At 41.6% G+C, this 26,740-nt stretch overlaps 1 pseudogene; it reads left to right on the top strand.

Annotated features, from left to right (window-relative positions):
* The first annotated feature begins 11,303 nt into the window (after window positions 1-11,303).
* LOC118570787 lies at window positions 11,304-11,873 on the top strand (annotated as a pseudogene).
* Window positions 11,874-26,740: the final 14,867 nt, after the last annotated feature.

Genomic DNA, 26,740 nt, shown 5'->3' with positions numbered 1-26,740 from the left:
AAATCACTGGGATTACTTCCTGAGCGACATTCTTCCTAAAGAAACAAAGCCTGGGGATTTTAACTGAGGAGAAAACACATTCACACAGGAAAATGCTGTAGAGGTAGGCAAACTACTTAACGTGTTCGCTTGAAGGCGTACATTTCTGAGCTTGCGCAAGCCAAGGTCATAGTTTAAGAAAGAAAAGCACTGTGGGGGTGGGGCAAATAGTTCTGGCCACATTCACTGCAGTGCTGTGAAACATTTACTTGAGGTCATTTACAAGAGTACATAAGAGACTCCGTGCGTTCAGTTGGCAAATTTCTCCAGAGTTGTAGCTGCAATAAAAGGAAAAGCTCCGTACTAATGCAGCAATGTGTCTCCAAAGATGCATTCCTTATTTAGCTGTTAACAAGTAGAAAAGAGATTATTCCTCAATAAAAGAAACTGGAGGGGCTGGAGAGATGGCTCAGAGGTTAAGAGCACCCGCTGCTCTCCCCAAGAACTGGGTTCAATTCCCAGCATCTTCATGACACCTCACAACAGTCTGTAATTCCAGTTCCAGGGGTTCAATGCCCTCTTCTGACCTCCTTGGACACCAGGCAAGGACATGGTGTACATATATACATGCAAGTAAAACAGTCATATACATGGAATAAAATAAATTATTATTTTTTTTTAAAAAAAAGAAGAAATTAGAAGAGGAAATTTGTGGCAGGCAGCTGCCTTGCTGTTTTCTCTCTGGGCTCCCTGAAGGTAGGAAGTCTACCTCTTCCTCTTTCTTGTAATGATGCCTGCAGAATCAGGAATCAATAACCTCCTATAGTCTGGATGAATAGTTGATATCTGTTGACAGATTCACAAAGGCAAAACTGTGCATCTCCACACTTAGCAGCTCAGACCTCTGTGTTGTCACACTACCTTAGAGGGAACAAGTGCTAAATTTTGACCTTGTTGGCAGTTTGGGTGGTGTTTGGGATTCATTCCAGGGCTTTCTTCATATTAGTCAAGCACCCTACCATTGACCTACATCTCAGTCCTTTCAGATTTCTTAATAAATTCAGATGGTTATAATAAATCTTGGTTACTCAAAATATTCCCAGAACTGATGCCCGTGAAGTACAAATGTAATACTTGAACATTGAGTCAAACTCATACAGCCATCCAGCTTCTTAAATGATGCCACTCAGCTGATTTTTTTTTTTTCTTACTTAGTTAATGGTGAGTACAGAAAAAAAAAGAAATAATAAAGGCAATACCAGAATGTTGGAAGTGGTCTGTAAACACAATGCATTAACTAAATATAGTAAAAGTGTGTGAGTGTGTCGCCATGGTTCTAGCCAAAACCAGAAACACCACTGGCTTGGTGAGGCCATTTCACTATTAGCAATGTTCACTGGCACCTATGACTGTTCGAGTCTGTGATGTGGATTGGTTTGTTTGATCCAATTTCCAGTGTATTCGAACTCATACTTGGCCCTGCAATGAAGATTGCTTCACTGAGATGAATAAATGCACACCTTGTTCAAAGGTGGATGAAAAGGTCTTTGGGATTCATAGGTAGAATTTCAGTCATGGTAGATGACTAAGAGGTTGGCTGCTATTTGTTAGAGAACGTCCTGTCGTGGAGACTGGGGATTACAGCGGAGTCCTTGGCAATGAACTGACAGTGAGTTTGGCCTTCTGTGATAACACACAGAGGTTAAACATCAAAGTAGTGCCGATTTCTTTAAATGAGCTTTAGACTCTAAATTTGCTGATATACCTAGAACTTGCCCAGGAATCAATTCTGGGTCCTTTAATAAACACTTCACATGAAACTTGCATGTCCACCCCTATGTTCTGTATCATCAAGATACATAAGTCACATGAAAACATTTTTACATGTTCAATTGACTACATTATATTCTAAAGTGCCTGAGGAGACAATCAATGTCTGCTATCAAGATCTCCCGAGTGATGTTACATATGATTGGCTCCTATTTTGGAGGACTTGACAATATAGATATATTTTAAATTCAAATCTAAGTTATAACTAGTATATTGTACTAATTTTTGAATGTCTACATCAAAAGTACTCCTTTTCCATGCCACAGAACTTCATTGTAAAGATCATTTTAAAAGCAGACCAACTAGAGTGTCAGTGTGTAAGGGCACTTGCTCCCAGGACCAACAACATGAGTTTGAGCCCTGAGACCCTGGTATGTACACACACACACACACACACACACACACACACACACTATAATTTTACTTTTTTTTTTTTTTTTAAGCACAAAAGTTAGCTCTCATGTATCCAATCCTGGATATATAGGCTGGCAACAGTCTGGGTCAAAGGTCTTGAAAGAAGCCATCAAACACCCTGAGAATATTTCTACATAGCTTCTGTGATGTGCATCTCTTTGGTGGACCTGTTTGGAAACGCGGAATTGTTTTCCCTGCAGCTGTGGATTACCTGTGGTTTCAAATGAACTACTGTGTGTGCGTTGTTTATTTGATCCCCTCTTCTGGTTGGAAACACAGCTGGAGAACAGACATCCTGCTATGCAGCCTCAGGCCTCGGGATATTAGCAGGAAGCCATAGAAAGCATCCTCAATACTTCACCTGTGGTATACATGGCAAAAGGAATGGAACTCATCAGGAAACACTGATTTAAAACACAAGCAAGCAAGTTTGTAGACCCTATGTCCTAAAATCCCGGTCATTGCCATTTGCCTAATAAATTGGCTTCTTCATGTAGAATTCAGCCAGGGATGGGAAACAGTCAGCTTCCAGTAAGAAGACGGAAAGGCAGGCTTCAATAGCCTCGGGCACTTATCAGAATGAAATATTTATGCAGTAAGACAAGGAATGGTATCACATCACTTCTATCGGTTGCTTTGGTTTCAGCAAAAGATGTAGGAGTGGATGGTTAAGGGTATATGGATGAGAGGAGGAAGCTAAAACCACACCAGGGTACTTCCATATGTTTTCCATCATGGATAATTACTCATCCTATCCTAGAGCAAACAGGGCTATTGCATGAGCTTCGTTCCAAACATTTTCCCTCTTCCTGGAGGAGGGAGGGCGGATGCAGAGAGGAGATGCAATTACAAAGAATTAATGCTTTTATGCTCCAGATAAGGAGATGGGGTAGAGAGGTTATATGATCTATCTAAGGTTCTTTATGTAATATCTGAGTCTAATAGGGCCAAAGAATTCCCGGAAATGGAACTACCTCTTGATTATCTCTCCCCTATTCTGTAAAAGGAGGCTCTGAGAAAGACATTCTGGAGGAAGAATTTCTCCTTCAATGTAATTTGGCGCTACTGAGGAGAAGAGAAAAGAAAGACTAACAAATACAGCACTCATTATTGAAGACACATTTGAACTTGTGTTGTGCTGTGCCTGGGAAGTTCATATTTATCTGTAGGCATGTGATTTCTCTGAGCCGCACATGTGCTCAGTCTGTCAGATTTTGCCAGACATCTTTAAGAAGGAAAAGCCAAAATGGGGATGCAGTTCAGCCTGGCCTGTGGAAGACGTGGGCTCCAACCCCCTGAACCAAATAAGGGATGGGCTTATAGGCAGACATATGGAAGGCAAGAGCACCAATATAGACAATTTCCTTATGACAGTCCTCAGAGACAGGGTTCTAGAAATCCATCGTTCTCTGTAGCACGATGAACCCATGAGTCAGACAGATCTGGGCTCAAATCCCAGATATCTCACTTTGGGTTATACTCAGAAGTTACAACAAGTTCCTGGGGAGAAGGAATTTGTCCATTTTCCCGGAAAACAAAAACAAAATCAAAAACAAAACAAAACTGAAAACTTACCCTAGTAATTGGAATTGTATGGATTTTACAAATGTTGATAAAATAATGAAATGCTCATTTATAATTACGTGGTCATCTATATGTTTAAAGTCTTGTGAATGATTCTGTCACTTGAGGACCAGTTTGGCATGCTCTGTTAACGAAACGGTTTTCTTCCGATTCTTATGGACATGAGTACCACCTGCAGTCTTCACAGTTTACCTTCTCCATCTCCACACGGGCTTTCTGATGCTACCTTAAGAAATGTTATTCCCACCACGAGTACCAATCCACAAAATGAGACAGCTGAGTGAATGGATGTGCTTTTGTGTTCACTTAGCACAATACAACTGATACATCTTCTTTAAGGGCTTTCTTATTATAATATAATAAATTATAATATAGTTATAATTTTTAATTATGAAGTCACCATCTCATATCTCATATGCACGAACACACCTGTCAAATACAGGTGGCTTCCACAAGCACTGGAAACTATATCAGAGGCATGTGCCTTACCAGGTTGAAAATGTGCCCAAATTTTATAGGCTTTCTAAATATTAAAGTATAAGATGGTCCACCTCTAAGGAGTAGGTTTAGAAATGGTCTCATCTTATTCTTTTGCACAGTGCTTAATCTCCCCCAAGTATCTGTTTCCTCTATTACAGAATGGAGCTGATAATAGTACTTTGCTCAAAGAATACTGATGAGGACCAATAATGACCCACTACAATAACAGTACACACAGGGCTAGGCCCCTGGACAGTGATGCCTATCATCTGTTGATACTGCCTCAGACCATCGTCCACTGATTTAAAACTGCACCGCCTGAAGACGTAAGTCCAAGGCCACTCAAAAGACAGAAGGGCAAGCAGCAAAAAAACAAGGTATAAAAATGTGGATGTGGTGCACACCTTTAATCCCAGCACTCAGAAGGCAGAGGCAGGCGGAGCTCTGTGAGTTCTAGGACAGCCTGGTTTACAGAGTAAGTTCCTGGAGAGCTAGGGCTTATTACACAAAGAAACACTGTCTTGAAAAACCAAAAAAAAAAAAAAAAAAAAAAAAAAAAAAAGAAAAAAGAAAAAAGAAAAAGAAAAGAAAGAATGTAGACTATTAGTTCGAAGAAGTAAAACTGAGTAATGGGGCACATCTACTCCCCAAACACAAAAGGCCCTTAAATAAAGGACAAGAGTATTCTGTTGTCTTCGCTGACTGTGCTGATATAGTTTCCAATGCTCGTGGAAGCCACCTGTATTTGACAAGTTTGTTCGTGGATGAGAGATGAGATGGTGACTTCATAAATAAATCATAATTATGTTATAATTATATTATAATTTATTATATTATAATAATAAAGCCCTTAAAGAGATTGTAATATATCTATCTCAGTGGAAGCACCAAGGATTTACAACTATAGAAGGAAGAATTTCTATGCAGTGGAAATTGTGGAAAAAATGAATCATGTTCATAGGAAGAACTTAAAATGAAGGATTGTTTGGGCGCAGTACTTCCTAACTTTTTTAATTTTTGTGATTAACATAATTACAATATTACTTCCTTCCCTTTCCCCCCACCAAACCCTCCCATGTACCCGTCCTGGCTCTCTTTCAAGTTCAGGGCCTCTTCTTCCACTAGTTGTTATTGTGTGCATATATATGTCTGTCTGTGTGTGTGTGTGTGTGTGTGTGTGTGTGTGTGTGTATGTTACCTTCCTAGATATATTCCTGCTGAACAGTGTCTGTGAAGGAATGCTCTTTTAAGGCCCCAGATTATCCCTATCTTTCTGCACATCAACGTGAGCTAACACATCAAAGAAAAGCATGATAATTTAGCACCAGTACCCTAAACCTGGGCAGAGTTGGAAACCAAGAAGGCAAGCTCTTCTGCTGAGTATCTTGCTTATCAAGGAAATGTGCTTGTATTATTTGTTCATAGATTTGTTACTTCTGCTAGATTTAAAAAAAAGCATAAACTTCATAAACTTTGGAACCACAGAGACCTGAGCTCCAGCCCTAGCTTTTCTTGCCCTGTGGACATCACAATCTTGTCAGCCCCTCCTTCCCCACCCCCCACCCTGCCATGGCACGTTTCATCATTGGCACCCAATGCATAGAAGCATCACCAAACTTTCTGGAACGCTGCAGATCCTTTGAATATGGATTCTGTCCTGGAGACTGTACTCCTAACCCTACGCCAGTTTCCAGGAGCTTAAATTACAATGACCCAGTGCATTGTCAGCCAAGTCCCTCAAATGGAAGAAGTTTATTCCAAGGTCCATAATGAAACTGCAGCACAATTTGGTCTATCTGCAGGGAAGAAATTCTCTGACGATGGAAGCGGACAAATGTAAACAGTCATGTGCTGAATGCATAAGGCTGTTATAAAGCACTTTATTCCGCAGCCATGTCAAGGATGGCTGTACTGTTTGGGCATACTCTTGAATGGAACCTCTTTTTCCTCTTTTTTGGTGAGAATACTTCCTTACAACTAGTCCCAGCACTTGGGAAGCAGAGGCAGGCTGATCTTTGAGTTCGAGGCCAGCCTGGTCTGCAGAGCAAGGTCCAGGATATTCAAGGCTACACAGAGAAACCCTGACACAAAAATAAAAAATAAATAGAGAGAGAGAGACAAACAGAGACAGAGACAGAGACAGAGAGACAGACAGAGAACCTTACAACTTCTACAAATGTCTCCTCTTCATCCAGTTACAAACAGTTTGGAATGGTTTTGAACATTCTATCAAGGTATATTATTTAGAATAAGGTTCAGTGATGCAACAGAAAAGACCCCCAAAAAACAGAACCTAAAATCAAACTGACATGATTTCCTTTTCTTTTCAGGATATAAAGAGTTGAGTGACATGATCCTCAAATCAGAGCTCCTATCCTAGGATTTATGCAAGTCCATCCAGTAAGCAGGGCAAAAAGTTGGGAAGAATGGGTGTACAACCCATAATAATCATGCACGCTTTAAGTTAAAAGCCATTAGCCAAATTTAGTCATGCTTCCATATTAGTTACAAGGGAGACTGGGAGATGAACTGTTATCCTGGAAAGCCTGCTGTCTAGCAAGAGCTCAAGTTATGGGAGAAGGGGTATGGGGGACACTACCAATGTTTGTATCACAAAACCAAAGGGGTGACTGTCTCAGTGCATCCAGGCAGCATAACGCAGAAACTGAAACTTGGTGTGGCATTTATACACATTATACAGCAGTAAAGACCCCAGCAACGGAAATGGAGGCCATAGTACAAACCTTCTTGTTTATGTAACAGAAACCTGAGTCATTGAGTGGTCCTGGAGCCAAGCAAGCTCCATCTGGGAAGACCTTAATATGCTGACCCAGAAAAGCTGGAGTAGAACTATGTTGGAATGCAGACAGCACTTAGCATCAATCTTTTCAAATTCAAGAGTCATGAGGAGGGCACCCTGAACAAGCCTGAACTAGCCTAGAGAAGAAAGAGAGCCCCACTCTGATTCAGGGTTCATGGTTTATGAAACACCAGGTCAGATGAAGTGACAAACCCCCTGTTTGACTGTGAGAAACTATTTCTAGGGTAGGAGAACACTTCCTCTCTACTAACCAGAATGAGTTTGCCAGACGCCATTTTGTAAAGCCTTATGGAGATCTTTAGCAACCAATTTGTGAGAATTCGGATGTTACTCTGTTTCCTTGTCTCAGCTTCAAATTCTCTCCACTCCTTCGGAAACCTAGAACGTTTTTTACATGAAGCACTCGCTGGTTCATTAACTTGGAAAAGTTTGTCTTAATCTCATGGTTTTCATTAATAATTGGTCCACTTCTCTGTGTGTACCTGAAGGGAACTTCTACACCACAAGGCAAAGAAAATTTCCCCCATTTTTCCCCGAAAACAAGAGACTACATGATGATTTCTAGTTCCTACATGAACAAGGTTGTGGGAACAAGACACACCAAAACACAGACCACCAAAGAGGAGTCTCAATCGCTTGTTTAAAATCACTATCAACAGAAGTATTCCCCTTGAAAAACCCCACAGGATAACTGCTATGACATTAAGCACAACACCACCAATTGTAAAAATTCTTGGAAAGGAGAAAACCCCTTATTTTCTGATGCAACACATACACACACAAACTCACACAGATACCCAAACACAGACACACACTCACTCATCCACAGATACACACACACTCACTGACACTAACACACACACAGACTCATACACACACACACACACACACACACACAGAGACTCATATGCAGACACACACACACACACTCACTCATACATACACATACACACACACACACACACAGTGACACATAAACGTGCACACAAACACACACACAGGGCCAAAATTTTCAACCCTGTTCCCAGATGTGCCTGTTCCTTGCTCCATGGATGTGAGTAGACCTTGTATCTTTGAATTTCAGTTTTCTCATTTGTAAAAGCCAATAACTTGAAAGATATTATTTCTATTAACGAGGTCTTTCTCCTTTTAAGCATCCCTGAGTTTTTGAAACAGATACTTAACTTAAAATTTTAATTGCAACATCATGAATAGCACAGAATCATATTTAAAAGATGTCCTACTTCACATCCAAACTTAGTAAATGATGTTTCCCCCAACAATTGAAGAAAATTTCAGATTCTGAAGATTCTTTGCAAAATTAAATTTAATGAACGGTATGGATGAGGCCGCAGGCCTGGGCTCTATCCCATGAGAGTGGCGTCCAGAGTGGGGACAGGGACAAAAGTGTGTTCTAAAGAATTCGGTTTTTATCTTCACCTTCTTTCCACGTGCGTGTGTCACTCTACTGGTACTTTTCCCTCCAAAGTGATTTTATTTATGATCCAGATCCTGCTGGCAATAAAAGGTTTATAGCAGCTGATCTCCCCATTAGCGTTAGCTTCAAAGGATTAGAGCTAATTATGGCATTGGTTTTGATTACACTGAAGCTCAGTTAGATTTGCTCCAGAACAATATGGCGGCAAACAGGATGGCTCTAACAGCTGGCCGTCACTCTTCCACGTGGACACCGAGGATCTCGCTCAGGTTCAGCTTCAGCAACTCCACCAGCTCCGTGAATGCAGACAAGCTCTGCTGTCCAAATTCACTCCACGGAGGCTGTGCATGTGCTGGATCCGATTCCTAGCGGGTCAGTCCCAGACCTCTTAGTGGAAGAAGAAAATATCAGTCCCTACTCCCAACATTCCCAAGAGATTCTATGGGTGTGGTTTCTGAGACAGAAAACACGAAGAGAAATTTTGTGAGAAAAAATTGTGCCATGTCTATTGCGGGGGGAGCCAACTTGTCTCAGACCACACACTAGATTTCTGTGTAGCTAGTTGTTCCAGGCAGCCTGCGGTTTCTTTCCCAACTTGTCCTCACCAACCCCGACCCTTACTTCTTCCCTTCCTGTCTTCTCTCTCCCAGCCTTATAAACCTTGATCATCTTTGAGTATTGACTCTTACTGTACCTTCGCCATCTTCTCTGCCTCCTACAGTCGCAGACATTTTCTCCATCTGAGCACAAGGTGCCCACACTCACCTCTACAGCCTCCCATTCTATGATAGCTGAATCCCCATTGCCTTCTCGGCTCCTTGTTATGAGGGTAATGGGCTTCATATGGACTATATATACCCTCTTTGTGGGTGAATAAGTCATGGTTATCCCTACCCTGGTTGTCTAGACAAGGCTCCCTCTCCTGAAGTACATCATCCTGCTTAAAGTGGTGTTAATCTAAAGTGGTTTTAACGTTTAAAATCTGTAACACCAAAAGCCTAAAACCAGTATGAATTGCTGGTTCATATCCAACTGTATCTGTTCTATAACACCATTTACATCTCAAAAAATGAAGCTAATCATTTACCTCATTTCTTTTTCAAATTAAAAGTTTTGTTTCCTGTTTTAAAAGTACAATGCGTGATGTGTTTGGTTTTGCAAACATTCTGTTCTATTTCTCTTCCTGAAAATTTCTCTAGTCCTATTCCCTCAGATGCCTCAGTTTTCCCACAGATCATTATAAAATTAAGAACTCATTTCTAATGATGAAGAAAAATTTATCCATGAAGTGGTAGGGGGAATCTATTCCTTTGGGGGGAAAGGCATTTGTTTGTCCAGAAAGAAAAGTCCTCTATTTCCTGAGACTATCCATCTAAATACCCACAAGTCATCTCCTATCATTTATTGAGGACCAAGGATCATTTGAGGACAGCCTAGCTGTCAATTGTAGGCTAGCCTAGTCTAGGTATGGTGCACAACTTTAATTCCAGCTCTTGAAGCAGAGGCAGGTGGGTCTCTTTAAGTTTAATTCATAGTGAGTTCCAGGCCAGCCAGAGCTAAACACAGTGCTTTCCTTGAGAGAGAGACAGAGACAGAGACAGAGAAGGGAGGGAGAGAGGGAAGGAAGGAAGGAAGGGAGGGAGGGAGGGAGGGAGGGAGGAAGGAAGGAAAGAAGGAAGGAAGAAAAGAAGGAAGGAAGGAAGGAAGGAAGGAAGGAAGGAAGGAAGGAAAGAAGGAAGGGTATTGCATGACCCTGAGTCACTTCATCTCTGAAATCTTTGGGTTCTTCTGCAGTGGTACTGTAAGTCCCATGTTGAACATTCTTGTGAAGTCTAAATGGGAAAATCCTCATGACGGTCTTAGCATAGGCTAGCCCATTCTATACTTCAAACAATCAGTAGCCAATATTTACCTCTTGGTTATCACCACACACTATGTATTGATTTTATTATAACTATAAAACCACAAATATGACCTATTACATAGCACCGAAAGCAGTTTGAGATTTGAGGGGTTCAGGTCTGTTTCAGACTCTTCACGTTTGTACCGTTTGTATGCCAGAGTTCTCTAGAGGACACAGAACCAGCAGAATGTGTACATGATTATGAGACGTATTAGACTGGCTTATAGGATCAGAGGCTACACAGTCCCATGATGCTTTTGGTTGTCACCTTGACTGGAGTAAAAGACATTTAAAACTGGAGAGACATATCTGTGCCCCTTGGGTACATTTTCAGAGAAGATTGGCAGGTGAGACGGAGCCTGAGGATGGGGAATACCCATTGCCAAGGTGAGTAGCCCTTCCCCACAAACAGCCAGTATGCAAAATAAGTGCCAGTGTGTGCTTCTTCCTGAGTGGGTCTGCTGCTACCACGATCTCCTGCAGCTTTAGCCTCTTCCGCCATTTAACAATAACTCAGTACCAGCAACCTTCCAGGCGGTGGGTGCTGGACGGGGAAAGCTGAGTTACCTGCACTGGGCAATTCCAGGTTTCTCGGCTGCTCCAAATACAGACAAACATTGTTGGATTACCCTGGACCTATCATGTAAGCCAGTCTTAAATCCCATTTAATAATACACACACACACACACACACACACACACACACACACACACACACATTCTATTTGTTCTGTTCCTCTATCAGAGCTTCTTAAATTCTTTCCACTCATGTCCCATTTTGCCTAAAAATTTTTTACATGCCCTTTGTGACAGGGATGAGTTCGCAGGCGCAGCAGCGTGTCTAGGGACGTCAACATGCCGGTTGCCAGAAGTTGAGTTCACACAAAAACTATGTGACCCCACAGAGACCTTTTGAGAAATCGAGTCTCAATCAGGAACTAAAGCTGATCAGAGATTATGGGCTCCGTACCAAAGGTGAGAAGTAAGGGTCAAATTTACCCTGTCCAAGATCTTCCCAGCTGCCCAGGAGCTGCTGACGATGGACGAAAGGGGGCATCTTTTTTAAGGCAATGCTCTGCTGAGGAAACTTATTCTCATTGGGGAGCTGGATGAGAAAAAGCTGGATTACATCCTGGGCCTGAAGATGAAGGACTTCTTGGAGAGGCTGGTGCAGACGCAGGTCTTTAGGATGAGCCCGGCCAAGTCTTATTCGCGGTGCCATGTGCTCATCTGCCAGCATCATAGCAAGATACAGAAGCAGGTGGTGACCATCCACCTCTGCATTGTCTGCCTGGACTCCCAGAAGCACATTGACTCTCCCTCCGTTTTCCTTAGGGTGGTGGCCGCCCAGGCCATATGAAGAGGAATAAGGCCAAGCAGGGCCAGGGTGGTGCTGAAGACAGCAATAATGAGGGAGAGGGTTAAATTAACACCTCCCAGGACTGGAGGATTGTCTAGTGTTCCAGTTGACTAATAAAACTTTTTTTTTTTTTACACAATGGCTGGTACATAGGTATACAGAATAGACATGGAGATAAAATATTTACTGATAAGGAATGTGTTTTAAAACAATTACTTGGCATGCACATAGCTTTACCGCTTATTAAAGATGAAAGCAAATTTGCATGCCAGTAAGGTGGATAAACTTATTTTTGCATAAAGAACTAAATCCTGCATGAACGTTTGTTGATTGAAATTTTGAGTTTATAATCAGCACTGCTGAGAAGGCTGCTTCATACACACACACACACACACACATATTACAAGACAGCAGAAGTATGTTTAGGGCCATTTGAGAAATTGTTGAAATTTCTGTCCTAATCCTAAACCATACCTTATTTAATGATTTTTTTTTTCTTGAACTCAAGCCAGCAACTCAGACAAGCAATTTTTTAAATTGAGCATTCTAATGCAATGCAAAGATATATAATTGGATACTTACATACTAAGGAATGGTGGCAGAGAAATGATAAGTTTTTGTTTTATGTAAATAAATGATTACATTTCTACAACAGCGGAGAACTTTGTATGCACAATAAAAACCCTGCCATTCATAACACAATGGACTGGATTCTGAGCCAACATTTCTTTTCTTTTTTTTTTTTTTTTTTTTTTTGTTGTTTTTTAAGACAGGGTTTCTCTGTAGCTTTGGAGCCTGTCCTGGACTAGCTCTGTAGACCAGGCTGGCCTAGAACTCACAGAGATCCACCTGCCTCTGCCTCCCCAGTGCTGGGATTACAGGTGTGTGCCACCACCACCCAGCCGCCAACATTTCTTGGGCCACATTTATTATACCCATAATGACACATGTGTGTGATATACACAGGTTGCATGTTCAGAACTAAGACTACAATGAAGGCAGGTAACACAGACAACTGCTAAACACTCCATACAACTTTAATTTTAAGTGCATCTTCGGCTGTTGTACATTAAGAAAACTTTTACCACTGCCAATTTTTTGTGATCCCCTCCAGAGTTCCATGAGCCCGGATGGAATGCTAACCCACAGTTTAAGAAGCTAGGCTCTAGAGAACCCTGCGTACTCCAATGGCTCCATCTACAAGAACTAGATGAACCCAAGAAGTTGGGAGCCTCAGAACAAAGGGATCCATGATGCTGATGCATCTGAGGCTGAAGGGCTAGATCTCTACAGAGTTGTTGATGTGAATCCTCATTCAATGCCTGGGGAAGATGGGGCATGGGAATCTGTGGGTTAGCGACGGAACAGAAAACATGTCTATTCAAGAGGAATCAAGCTTCTAAGTTTGGCCTGACCTCTTTCTTTCTCTTATGTTCCATCTGTGTCTCCACCTTATTGGCTATTATTTTTCACATTTCCCCCTTTGGTTACTGATACCCAAACTCCAATCTCTGCCAACATTCTCACTGACATGCCCAGAATTGGGCTTTACCGATTCTCTAGGTATCATCTCTCAGTGCGGTCAAGCTGGCCTCTGATTGGTCATCTTTGTAAATGGACATTTCCATGGCCTGACCACTCTGTCCCAAATAACTGACTCAGAGGCTGAATATGAATTATAAAATGCTAGGCCAATAGCTCAGGCTTCTTACTTACTAGCTCTTACATTTTAAGCTATCCCATATTTCTATTTATGCTTTGCCACATGGTGGTACCTTTATTAGCATGGCAAGTTCATATCCTGCTCCCTCTGCATCTGGCTGGCAGCTCCTCACTCAGCCCTTCTTCCCATCATCCTTAATTTGGTAGCCCCGCCTACACTTCCTGCCTGGCTACTGGCCCATCAGCATTTTACTAAACCAATTCAAGTGACAAATCTTTACAGTGTACAAAAAGATTATTCCACAGCACATCTTGCTGTTTCTATAAACACCAATAGCTACTCTTCTGCAGTTGAAGGACGTGTGAAAGGTTTCAGACAGAATGAAAAAGCAGATTTTCCTATTTGTAGGAGAGATTCCAATTCTCTTCTTGTTTCTAGTTTCCCTTCTCCCCTAATGATAAAAGTCTCAAAGCCTTTTCAGCCCCCCAAATACTCCTATTTCCCTGAATCCTTCCCAATTAAGAGCAATCATGGAATGTAAGTAGAATTCTGGGAGACATCTTTTTAAAGGAAAATCATCCTGTCCTAATTTCCCCCTTTATTCATCCAGATTCTTGGAATATGAAAGTGATGTCTGCAACACAAATTGGAGACACAGCAATAAAAATCACATCCAAGAAATGAAATGATGGTTCAGGCGAAAGTTAGAAGCGCCTGGCTCCCAGATACTCAGAGTACAGACCCACCCTATCAGCTCTGACTTGCCAACAGCTGGGCTTTCCACGGAGGCAGAAAGAGCACTCCTATCTAATTTAAGAAACTGTGAGTCCTATCCCAAACACATTTAGAGTGTAACACTGGCGCATGAGTACACTGTCAGGCAGTAAGCAAGCACAGCCAGCAGGCCAGCATTCAGAAGCCCTGTGGTATACGTTAGAAAATGTGATCAGACTCTCCCACTCTACCCCTACAAGCAGCCAACCTTTGTACCTAGGGTGCATGCTACAACTACTCAGAAGGTTGCTTCCTGCCCCTTTTAGTGACGGGGACACAATCTATCCAGAGTTTGCAGGCCACGTTCTGGGAGCAGCATATTACATCTGGAGACTTTGAAGGGTAAAAAAAAACTGCTCATTTTCCTCTGTTCTCACATTGAGCTCTTTTAAAAACGAATCTGTAGACTTAGCGAGAAGGGGAAGAACATTCCACTTCTAGTTTTGATCTTATGAGAGTCTCTGGCAGACGATCCCACCCAAGCCTATTTTATGCATATCAGAAGGGCAGTTTTGTGGGCTCTGCCCACCCTCATTCATGCCTGCGATCACTAACACTCATTGCCAACTTGGTAGGCTCTAGAATTCTACAAGTCACACCTCCGGGCTTGGGTGTGAGGGAGTTTCTAGATTGGGTCATCTGAATTAGGAAGACCTCCCTCCCCCCACCCCTTGGGTCCAGGACTGAATAAACAGGAGAAAGTGAACTGAGTACCACATTCTTCTCCTGCTGCTTCCTAGATGCAGATGCAGTGGGGCCAGCTTCCTCCCACACCCCGCCACCATGACATCCTCACAGTGATGCCTTGTGTACTCAAACTATAAGCTCTCCTTCCTAAAATAAGTCCTTCCATCCTAAATTTGCTTGTATCAGGCATTTTGTCAGAGCAAGTAACTAATACAATACTGTAGCATCTATGTCTCAAAATGGGACTGTATCTGGGATTAGTTTTTAGAGATACAATCTTGGCTGGGCATTGGTGGCAACTGCCTTTAATCCCAGCACTCGGGAGGCAGAGCCAGTCGGATCTCTGTGAGTTTGAGGCCAGCCTGGGCTACAAAGCAAGATCCAGGACAGGCACCAAAGCTACACAGAGAAACCCTGTCTCGAAAAAACAAACAAAAGATACAATTAGTTAAAATGAGACCAATGAGACCCTGAGCCAATATGACTGGTTTAAAAGGAGAAGAAATTAAGTCACAGACAGAGTGAAGACCGTGTGAACCCACAGAGAGACGTTGGTTTCAACAAGGCAAGAAGGAAAGCCTCGGGAGAAGCCCCGCAGGCACCTTGATCTTAAACATTTAGCAGATCTGGGACTGAAAGGAAATAAATTTCCATTGTGTAAGCAGTTCATTGTGCTGTTCTTAATGAGAAAGCTCACTGTTAGGTACAATGGCAAGCCCAGCTCAAGGACCAAGGATCAGGAATGGAAAAGCAAAGCCTTAATACACAGAGAGACAGAGACAGAGACAGAGAGAGAGAGACAGAGACAGAGAGAGACAGAGACAGACAAACAGAGACAGACAGACAGAGAGACAGAGAGAGGCTATCCTTGGCTTTGCTTACTCAGAGGTGTGTACTAATCTGAAACAAATACAAGAGACACTTACTAACTTGGGGATGGAATTGAAACCAGAAGCGTGGACTTCCAAAGCCTGTGATCATTCAAGCCCCAAAGCAACTCCTGGAACCCAAATCTTCCACCTGCACAAAAGAGTCTGGAAAAGAAGGCAGTTGCCCAGGACCTGCTTTCAATGTGACCAGAAAAGCTAATGGAAGAAGACAGCTCGTCTGGGGGGTAGCAACAACAGCTTCCAGATGCGCTGAGCACGAGAGTCCCTCCTCTCCTGGGACCAGGCTTCTTCCTGATTCTGCTCCAGCCGGATTTGGCGACCGCCAGAGCCTAGTGACTGGGTAGTCTTTGCCTTGCTTCTTTCTCCAAATGAATTTCCCTGGTAGTTATCATGTTACCACTGCACTGCAGCATATTGGGTAACATGGGGCCAGAAGAACTCTATTCTGACCAAATGTCAGACACAGAGACAGATGGACATGTTCTCACTTGAATGGGACATAGTAGAGACTGGTGGGTGCTTCTAAATGTGTTTCCCTCTTCTCCTTCATTACTAGAACTCACAATTTTAACTGACTACCTGCTTGCCCAACTTAGAATTCTGCCTCAGTTTCTCCTGAAAGCCAGAATAGCCAGCATAATTCAGATGTGAACCTTTGAAGGTAGAATATGTACCCCACCTTCATATCCTTCTTCCCTTTTCACTGTCTTTGGGGCTAGAATTCTACCTATCAGGATAGGGTCCACCAATCCTGATAAGATGGAAACTTAGAGCTGGGTATCATGGCACGCAGTTATAATACTAGAGCTTGGGAAATAGAGGCAAGAGAATCAGAAGTTCAAGTCCAGCTGTAATACAGAGTGAGTTCCAGGTAATCCTGGGCTACAAAAAGACCCTATCTCAAAAAAAATTATTATTTTTTTTAAAAAGATGGAAAAGAAGCAACCATGTTCCAAATGACTGAACGGTCTTTGTATAAATAATACATTTTATATGAAATATATATATATATATATCTTGTGTAAACAATAGATATTTTTAGATACCTGTTTTTCACAGCAGGACTTGTCTTCTGAATGAAGACAGATCTGAAAGGGAAAGTATTAGCTCAGGACCCCCAAGATCAAGTTCTCAGCACAAAGGAGAGGTATTTGCCCCAGAGGGACAGAGGGCAGGGCTAAGAGACAAAGACGGGAGATGGAGGATGAGGGAGAAGGGGAAGGGAGCAAGGGAGAGGGGAAAGGGATACTTGCTCTGTAGGGGAATAAAGGACAGCCTCTGGATAGAAAGGACACAGACAACAGACATGGCCCATAGGAAAAATGGTGGTTAATAAAGGTAAAGGGGGGAACCCCATATTAGGATAAGGTGTTTAATTTTAACTGGGCATGTTAATTAGGTGAACCAAAGGGAGCTTTGATTGCGGGACTTTAATACTTTGATTGCTGGACCTTGGTGGTCAGCCTTGGGAGGAGGAAATGGTCAAATAAGGAAACAGACCTTGGTGGCTAGCTTCAGGAATGTTACCTAACAATTTTTAACAAGGCAGAGGGAATAAAGGAGAAGGGCAAGGCCTGCCAGAGACATGTTTGCCATTCTTGGGCTGGCTAGAGTCCCTTCAAGATCTATGTTTCCTTTTATCTGCAGAAGTGAAGGAAAAGATTACAAATAAAGGCAAGAGAGCTGGGCGGTGGTGGCTTGTGCCTTTAATCCCAGCACTTGGCAGGCAGAGGCAGGTGAACTTGTGTGCGTTCGAAGCCAGCCTGGTCTACAGAGTGAGTCTGAGGACAGCCAAGGCTGCACAGAGAAACCCTGTCTTGAGAAAGTAGAAATGAATCAATAAAGGCAGAGAACTGTCACGTGATTCTTGATTCCATTCTCCTGCTCTCATTAGGAGATATGACATGGTACAACCTACCCTCCATGTGCAATACATGAGTCTCCAAAAGTAAGAAGAGGCAGAACAGGAAGTTGAGGTCAGACATGGAGGAGATGTCTAAGTGGGTCAATGTCGAGAAGCCAACGTCGGTGACTCACCTCTCTGAATGCTGCCCTGACAGTGAGTCAAGAGAAAAGATGGCAAAGAAAGTCAGATCTGCAGCCTGACGTGGGCTGTGTCATCTTCTCCGTCATCCAGGCCCGTCTTTGCCCATAAGAGCAACCATGAGTTGCATCAATACTCGACTTGGCTCTGAGGTAAAGGACAGAAGAATGGCATCTTATTTCCATGTGTTTGGTACAGATATGCTCACCCAGAGGGTCACCATTCTCACCAGCACCGTTCATTTTTCTACTAATAAGTACTGCTGAAGCCTAGCCATCATATTGTATATTTTGCATGTCTGTTTTTGTGTGTATGTGTGTGTGCATGTTCACATGTTTAGGCACACACGTGTGTGCAGAGGTGTATGTGTGGCTGTGTATGCAAGTGTACATGCATGTAGGTGGAAGCCAGAGGATAACCTCAGCTGTTGTCCCTCAGGCACTGTCTACCATAGGGTTTTATTTTATTCTGTTTTTATTTGGGGGTTGTTTGTTTGTTTGTTTGTTTGTTTGTGAGACAGGGCCTCTCACTGGCTTGCAGTTTGTGTTTCAGGCTAGGCTAGTTTCTCAGCCATCCCCAAGGATCTTTTCTGCCTCTGCCTCCCCATTGCTGGGATTCCAGGTATTCACTACCACACCCAGAATTTTTTGGCATGGGTTCTAGGGCTTGAACTCAGGTCCTTGAGCTTCTGTAAGCACCTGATCTCTCCTCATCCCCTATAAACCATCTTTTACTGAGTGTACTTCTGTCTTGGTTAGTGTTTCTAGTACTGTGAAGAGACACCATGACCATTTCAGCAACTCTTATAAAGGAAAACATTGAATTGGGGTGGCTCACTTACAGTGTCAGAGGTTCAGTCTGTTATTATCGTGATGGAGAGCACAGCAGTGTGCAGGCAGACATGGTGCTGAAGAAGGAGCTGAGAGTTCTACATCTTGCAGGCAACAAGAAGTGATCTGTCTCACTGGGATAGGAATAACTTGAGCACAAGAGAGCTCAAAGCCCACCCCCACACTGACATATTTCCTCCAACAAGACAACACCTACTCCAACAAAGCCACACCTCCTAATAGTGCCACTCCCTTTGGGGACTATTTTCTTTCGAACCACCACAGCTTCCTTGCACAATGCTTAGAAATCTGTCTTAGGGACATAGAGTGATTGTTCCATCAAAGACTATATGTCCTCATCCAAATTAGACTACATAATCCATAGACCCTACTAGCCAAAGCCTTTTTTAGATACTTATTCTTTGGCCTCGCAATTTGTCAATAGTAACTAAGAAAATTAATGTACGTTTGTCTGTGAATTTGGGGTGTTAGAGGTATAAAGGAAAGAAGTACACATTATTTAAAGAAACTACTTAAATTCAACTACAAGTTACTCCAGTGGGCCCAAATGAATATAGTTCTTATTCTAGCCTCCTGTATTAAGCACAATATTTTTTACCCCTGGCTATAAGGATGCTTATAGCCAGTTTTAAATCCCTCACACATAATTTTCTAGTAACTTGACTAAAGAGTACACATCTTTGGCTACCTGCTAAACATACGGCACAAAGTATAAATTCATCTATTTGAACCTTAATATTAAATGGTTTTCTAGAATTTAAATCATTCAATATCAGGTTACAACTTTCAATCCAAAACAGACATGCGCTGGAAAGTTAAGAGCCCTTTTCAAAGACAAAGAGGGCTTCTAACCTGCTCACAATTAGCCATTACATGCTTCTAGGAGCTGTTAATTGGGACTGCCACTCTGAATAACCACACAAAAACTGAACGGAGACGGAATCAGCCAAATGAGGTACACATGTTACCAATTCTTCCCATTAAGATCGTAATGAAATTGCATTCTGCTTTGGTTTTTCTTTCTTTTCTGCCTCCAAGAACTTACATAAATCAAACGAGTTGGGGGAGCAGATGTTAAGCCTAAGTTTTTCTTTCCACGGGATGAGAGAACTTCCCACATCCAAACTCCTGCTGCCGTAGCAAGGGGGTGCTCACGCCCGACTTCAGCATTTGCCCTCTGGTGAACCTGATCCAAATTCTAACTGAGGAGCTCCGAGAGATCCAGGTGGAGCTTGGTGGTGCTGTAGCCTGGGCTCGCTCCTCTTTTTTTTTTTTTTTTTTAACTGAACAATAACAGAAGTTTTAGCCCACAAGATGATTTCTCCCAGTTGTTTGCTTGAAAACAAGGGTGTTGGGTTTTCTTGTTGGGATTTGCTAGGTTTATGATTGGCAGTCTTTAAAGGCTGCTTATTGGGATGATGAAAAGAAGGAGGAAAGTGTCATACACCAGGGTGATCTTTAAGTCAAAGGTTCTCAACCTGTGGATTGTGACCCCCCCCTTTTAAATCTATCCTTCTCTTCTACAATGCATCCCAACCACAGTTTCCCCTCCCTCCACTCCTCCTGGTTCTCTCCCCACCTCCCCTGCTCATCTATTTCCATTTCAGGAAAGAGCATGACTTCCAGGGATACAAGCTCAACATAGCATAACAAGTTACAATAAGACTAGGCACAAACCCCTATCGAGGCTGAACGAAGTAACCCAGGAGGAGGAAAGGGGTCCCAAGAGCAGGTGAAAGAATCAGAAACAATCCCTGCTCCCACTGTTAGGAGTCCCACAAAAATACTAAGCTAACAACGGTAACATATAAGTAGAGGGCCTATGCAGACCCACGCAGGCTTTGGGGTTGCCAATTCAGTCTCTGTGAGCCCCTATGAGGCCTGTTTCGTTGATTCTGTGGGCCCATGCTCTCTCCTCAGCCCCTCCAGCTCCTCCAGTCCTTGATCCCCCTCACCACTGAGCTCTTCCAGAGCTCACAAGGTATCTCCTAAGACCATCTGAAAATGCAGATATTTATAATTCATAACAGTAGCAAAATTATGGTTATGAATTAGCAATGAAAACAATTGTATGGTTGGGGATCCTCACAGTATGAGAAACTATGTTAAAGGGTCACAGCGTTAGGAAAGTTGAGAACCACTGCTTTAAGCAAAAAGGATCTGCTATTTATCTCTGCTTTTAAAGCCAATCTTAATAGCCTGTCCCAGAATTCCATTTTACATTTGAATTTCCTGGATTTGACAGCTTTAACTTTTATATTTAAATACGTGTTGAAATGTACATATTTAGATGTGCATATATTTAAATAGAGATTATTTTTAAATTTTTAGGTGGCACCAAGCTTGTGATATAAATCGAGCGGAATCCCAAATGGACTGTAAAGGAGAGCGGGGACTTGAAAGTGACTCGGTGACACTAATTATGAACCTATTTTGCAGTTTTCTTTTGAAGTAAAAGAACCTCAGAAATGCAGATGCAACTGGAAATTATAATCTCTATTCTTGAGAGCATCCCCAGGTCTTTGTAGATACCACCAGGACAGCAGCACTGCTGGGGCTGTGTGTCTGCTGGCTTGGCAACCTAAGAGAAGAATCGAGAACCTGTTGGACTTCAGACACAGAACACGGCGTACTCTTAAACACAGCTGCCCTGAAATTCAATACCACAACTCATCCAGATCAAGAGCTCCGTGAGTTTGAGTCCACCACTTAGGAGCAGGGTCAAGCAAAGCGCTGGTTCCTTTCTCCTGGAGGGAGGCTGAGAAGATCATGAGTCTAAATGCTTTCCCCGCAGAGCCAGATGGTAAATATATTATTAGGCTTTGTGACACTTGAGGTCACTGGTGGCAGCTAGACAGCTCTGCCTTTGTGATGAAAGAGGCTTTAGGCAATAAGTAAGCAAATGAGACTGGCTATGTTTCAATAAAACAAACTACAAGACCAGATTTAGCCCGAGGGGTCACAGTTTGCCTGCCTGTGCACAACCCCCCCACCCCACCCCTTATCTAAAAACCTCGGATTCCTTTTGATCTTCCATTTAACCAGCCCAGAAAATACTTTGATGTTAAGCCATACAAGTTTAGGGTTGAATGGAATGATCTAGAATCATTGGAAGAACTTGATAAAAAAAAAAAAAAAAAAAATCGATCCACATGTGCTTCGCCCTAAATTTTAATTTAGTACATCTTAGTTTCCAGAAATGTGATTTTTTTTTTTCAGGTTTTAATTCAAAGTTAGATATGTGACTTCCTGTTCTAGGTAATTAACCCAATTTCTCCAATAATTTCATAACATTGAGATATATTGCCTGCTATTTAATTAAGAATAATTAATGCTAGCTGCCACAATACCAAACCCCAAATCTCAGTGGCTTAACTCCGTTAGAAGTGTGTTTCTCTTTCATATCACTCACCCCCTTCTATTGTATGCCTACAATTTCTAGACTCTTGAACAACTAAAGAAGATAGCACACCATCTCTTTTCATATGTCCTGCCCCCCCCCCCCAAAAAAGTGACGCAAGGTACTTTTGTGTGTCTCTCAATGGCCAAATAAAAAGTATGGCAATGGTTCCAACCTAACTGCAAGGCAGGTTGGGAAAGGAAAAGGCATATCGTCTGGCATATTTTTAATCTGAATCATTTGTCAATTAAGACCCACCTCCTCTAGACCCCTGCAACAAACCAGATGTTCAAAAAAAAAAAAAAATGGCCATCTGTTAAAGTCAACAGAACAACTTGGAGGGGGCTTAATTCCAAACTGATTACTTACACCTTGCTTTTTGGAAAGATCATATCCTTCAAATTCTAGAATGTATCAGATTTTCTCAATTAAATTAGATCTTTTTTAAAAAATTAGCAGCCAAGTATGGTGGCGCACTCCTTTAATCCCAGCACACAGGAGGCAGAGTCAAGCAGATCTCAGTGAGTTCAAGACCAACCTTGTCTACAAAGTGAGTTCCAGGACCGCTAGGCTACACAAAGAAACACTGGGGGGGGGGGGGGGGGGGCGGCGTGGTTAACCGGACACTTACTGTGTAAAGTAGAGGCTGTTGTTTTCTTTGGCTTCTAAACTGGATAACACAGATGGCATCATGACAAAAGAAAAGAGTAGATTCAACAATTGTCTTCATGACTGCATGAAGGTTGAATGAACGTTAGTTTGTTTAACAAATGCCATGTGTCCTTCCGGTGTGTCATTTTAGAAGGGTAATCAGAAGCAGAGGTTAGCAGCTCCAGTTTGGTATAACAAAAACCATCCCCAAATCTGAAAGGCGGGGACATATGACTGACGGTAAAATGTCTTCTTGACTATTTAGAGACATAGACAGCATTTCAAATATTACGGCCATAAAAAATTTTTAAAAAGAAGAGAGTGGAGATGGCTCTGTTGTGGTACTATAGATCTTGAAGCATGCATAAGAGCATATGGGTATACATGAAGGAAGAAGTCCAAATTCATACACATCAGAGAAGGCTAATTTTAAAATAACATATTTCTTATTTAAAAATAATTGAGAGACAGGATTGATACAACATTTAAGGTGGTAGATATATTAGTAGTCTAAATTCAAATTCATATATATATATATATATATATGTGTGTGTGTGTGTGTGTGTGTGTGTGTGTGTGTGTGTGTGAAAACACCATACTCTATCATGTAACTATATTTACATGTCTTATATTAATAAAAAAAATAAAGCCGGGCGGTGGTGGTGCACGCCTGTAATCCCGGCTCTCAAGAGGCAGAGGCAGGTGGATCTCTGTGAGTTTGAGGCCAGCCTGGTCTACAAAGTGAGTTCCAGGACAGCCTCCAAAGCTACAGAGAAACCCTGTCTCAAAAAACAAAAACAAAAACAAAAACAAAAACAAAAATAATTAATTAAAATAAAGTAAAATAAGAAGAAGAGATTTCTACTAAAGGAGAAGAGATATTAGGTAGACAATGGGGGTAGGGTCAAGATATTTAGGAAGGTGAATCTTATATGGGATCTAGATACCATGTAAAACTATCAGTTTAGAAAGATTTAGGATGCTGGGAGGCACAAAAGGAGGTACTTGTGAAATTCATAATTTCTTTTAGTATTGAAAGGAATGATCTAGAATGACAATCTCAATCTATAATTAATTATCCATATTTTAAACATCTTATTTTTCAAAGTAAAAAAAAATTAAAAGGCTAATTAAGAGTGTTGTCTTTCCATGTGTAAGCCTTGTTTATGATGAGCTATGACTGTAAGCCTTGCACAAGAATGGTTTCTTTCACAGACTTTTGTGTGGTTTCCACATCAAGTTGCTGTTTACGCCATGCCTCTCAACCTTCCCTCTCAGGGCCTGTATCCAGGTCCTTTGTTTGTTAACCTGATAAAGCTCTCAGCCTATAGTTTATCTTTCTGGGTACTCAGCCACAAAACATTTGCTTAGCCAGTATGCTACCATTTGGGTGTTTCACCATCTCAAGGGATCTGATTTATGAGCAACTCTAGCTATGACAAAGTTGCCTATTACCATTTCAACGTTTGCCTCATCATCTAAATCGGAAACGCCTTCCTAATTCTGCAAACTCACAAAAACCCTTCAAGCAAACCACCTTTTTTAACATAATGGAGTTATTTCTGATCCATTTACCAAGAAGCTGTGTTACAAGTAACTGTTACTATACTATAGTATACAGCCAGTGACTTCCTCAGAATTGCCAATGCCTTCAAAGAAAATTTAAGTAGCTGTCCAGAGTATTAATACAGAAGACTTTTGATTTGTTTTGCTGGTGGTGATGATGATGATGCTATTGAAAATGTTGAGGATGGTGATGATATTCCTTAATTACAGGTGTTCATAATCTGACCCGCATAATTTTTTTTTTTTTTTTTGTATAATAACAGTGATGTGGTTTTGGGAAGAAAGGGGTTCTCGTTAGAGTACTTTTATGTGTACCAACTTTGTATTTCACAGTTACAGAAAGCTTTTATGTAAGGTTTATTTCCAAAAGAAAATAAGTCAATACTTTTCCACAAACAAATTGTTGAAAATGTTAGCAATTATCTAACAGAAGTTCATCAAATTGCATGTGGAAAGAAATTAGCTATATCAAAAAGTTTAGTGCAAGCATATCATTATTAGACATTTGAATGCTATTATTTGTTGATTAAAGCATATTACAAAAGTGCCCTTACACTGGATCATTAGAAAGACCCTGAGTTTTCACCTCTTTAAGACCCCTAGGTCCACAAGTCACAAACACTGAGAGCAGATGCTGTCTGATCTTCATGGGTCATCTAAAAACGGCCAAGAAAAACTAAAGACTTATGGCAAATGGCGAAATCGAGCCAAGTCTTTCCCAGGGTCTCTTCCTCCACCCTCTCTTACTGCCAGCACACAATGGCAAAGGCTGCTCATCCTTATGCACTTGGAAGAACTGGAAAGATATTTGCATGATAGACTTTCCTTAAATACTCCTGAAGGATACAAGGATTGTTGGCTTTGAAACAGTGTAATTGTTCTTCACAAGCGCTGAATGACAACTTGTTGTTCATCGACCGAAATGTAGTTACCATAAAAAATACCCTGTTTTCTGCATGTCCTTATTCTTGTTGGCAATAACAGATGACTCATTGAGAAATGAATTTTGACAGCTTCCAATTGCCTGGTGGATTTTTATGATGGCCTTTTACAGGGTCAAGGATCAGCCATGAGTAACCCTTTGGGGCTGTTATTGGGTATAAACTCTGTGGCAATTGCTACATCGTTCATTGATTTGTTCAAGAAAAATGCCAAGGAGACCAAAGTTAACTTCATTCTCAGTATGCCTCATCCCAGGCAGTAAAAACAAATGTATCAATGAGAGCCATGAAGGAGGCAGCTAGATGGAGAAAGCATTACCAATACTACAACATGGTCCCCAGAACACAAGGGACCTCTCACACTTTCATAGCCACATGTCAAAGCCTGCCCATGAACTTAAACAAAAAAGGTAAAATAGGATTATTTACATTGTGATAGCGTAGAAGCCAAATATGTTACTTTCCTGGGAAAAGGAAGACATGCAGGGAATCTTGGGTAGTTACTCTAAGTCACATGATCTCAAAGGAGAATCCACTTCTCCAGATACCTATCCTAATATTCCTGTTATTGCACCTGTAGTTCAGACCTGATGCTTTGAATGGGTTTGTGTTTTCAAAAGATCTTGCATGATGGCAACCTCAAAGTCCTAGTCATATTCTACTCTGTTCCTGAACATTCTCACGTGAACCCACTATCAAGACATCTTTTTCTCTTCACTAAAAACAATCATCATAGAGCAGAGCAAGAAGATGCTGTCACACTTGATTATGTTTAAAAAAAAAAAAAATGCCTGATTAAGGAAGATACACATTTCCGTTCTTTTTATAATCCTTTAAAGTGGATCCTGTGATGATTACCTTCTACATTTTTCCTTATGCTCCCACTTTGAGAACTATCCTGAGGTCTTTCTAAAGAAAAAGGGATGATTTGAGTTGAAAGGGGAAAGCAACAAGATAAGCTCAAAGACAAAATCGGCCCTGGGGGCTTCAGGCTTTCTGAAGCATTTGTTCTGTTCCGCAAACCCCGGGTGGAATAAATCAGCTGGACAGTTCCTTACTTAGCTTGATGCAGTCAAGGAGTCACCCGCCATGGCAGTTGGTAAGGATGGTCTCTTTGAGCAGAGGGGTAAAGGAATCCCTGTTTCAAGGTCCATAGAACTTCTGTAAGCAAAGTTTCACTTTTTCAATTCAACAAAGCAAGAGGGTAAAACTACAGTGGTAAGACAAAGGCCCACCAAGTCACAAGCTAAGAACACCCTCAGTAGCTCTACTGATGAAGGAATTTTGCTTTGGTTTGTTTGGTTAATTGGCTTGGGGTTTTTTGAGGGGGTTGGGGAAATTTATGAATGTGCTGATTCACAACCTTGCAAACACTGAAGAGATGAAAGGAAAGGAACGTTCTCTTCCGGATAACTACAATATGTATGAAACTGAAAGGGGAGAAAAGCAATCTTTTTTTTTTTTT

The sequence above is a fragment of the Onychomys torridus genome, chromosome 20 (assembly GCF_903995425.1).
Source record: "Onychomys torridus chromosome 20, mOncTor1.1, whole genome shotgun sequence".
Lineage (NCBI taxonomy): Eukaryota > Metazoa > Chordata > Mammalia > Rodentia > Cricetidae > Onychomys > Onychomys torridus.
The sequence above is the reverse complement of the archived record's forward strand: the minus strand, read 5'-3'. Positions and strand labels throughout refer to the sequence as shown.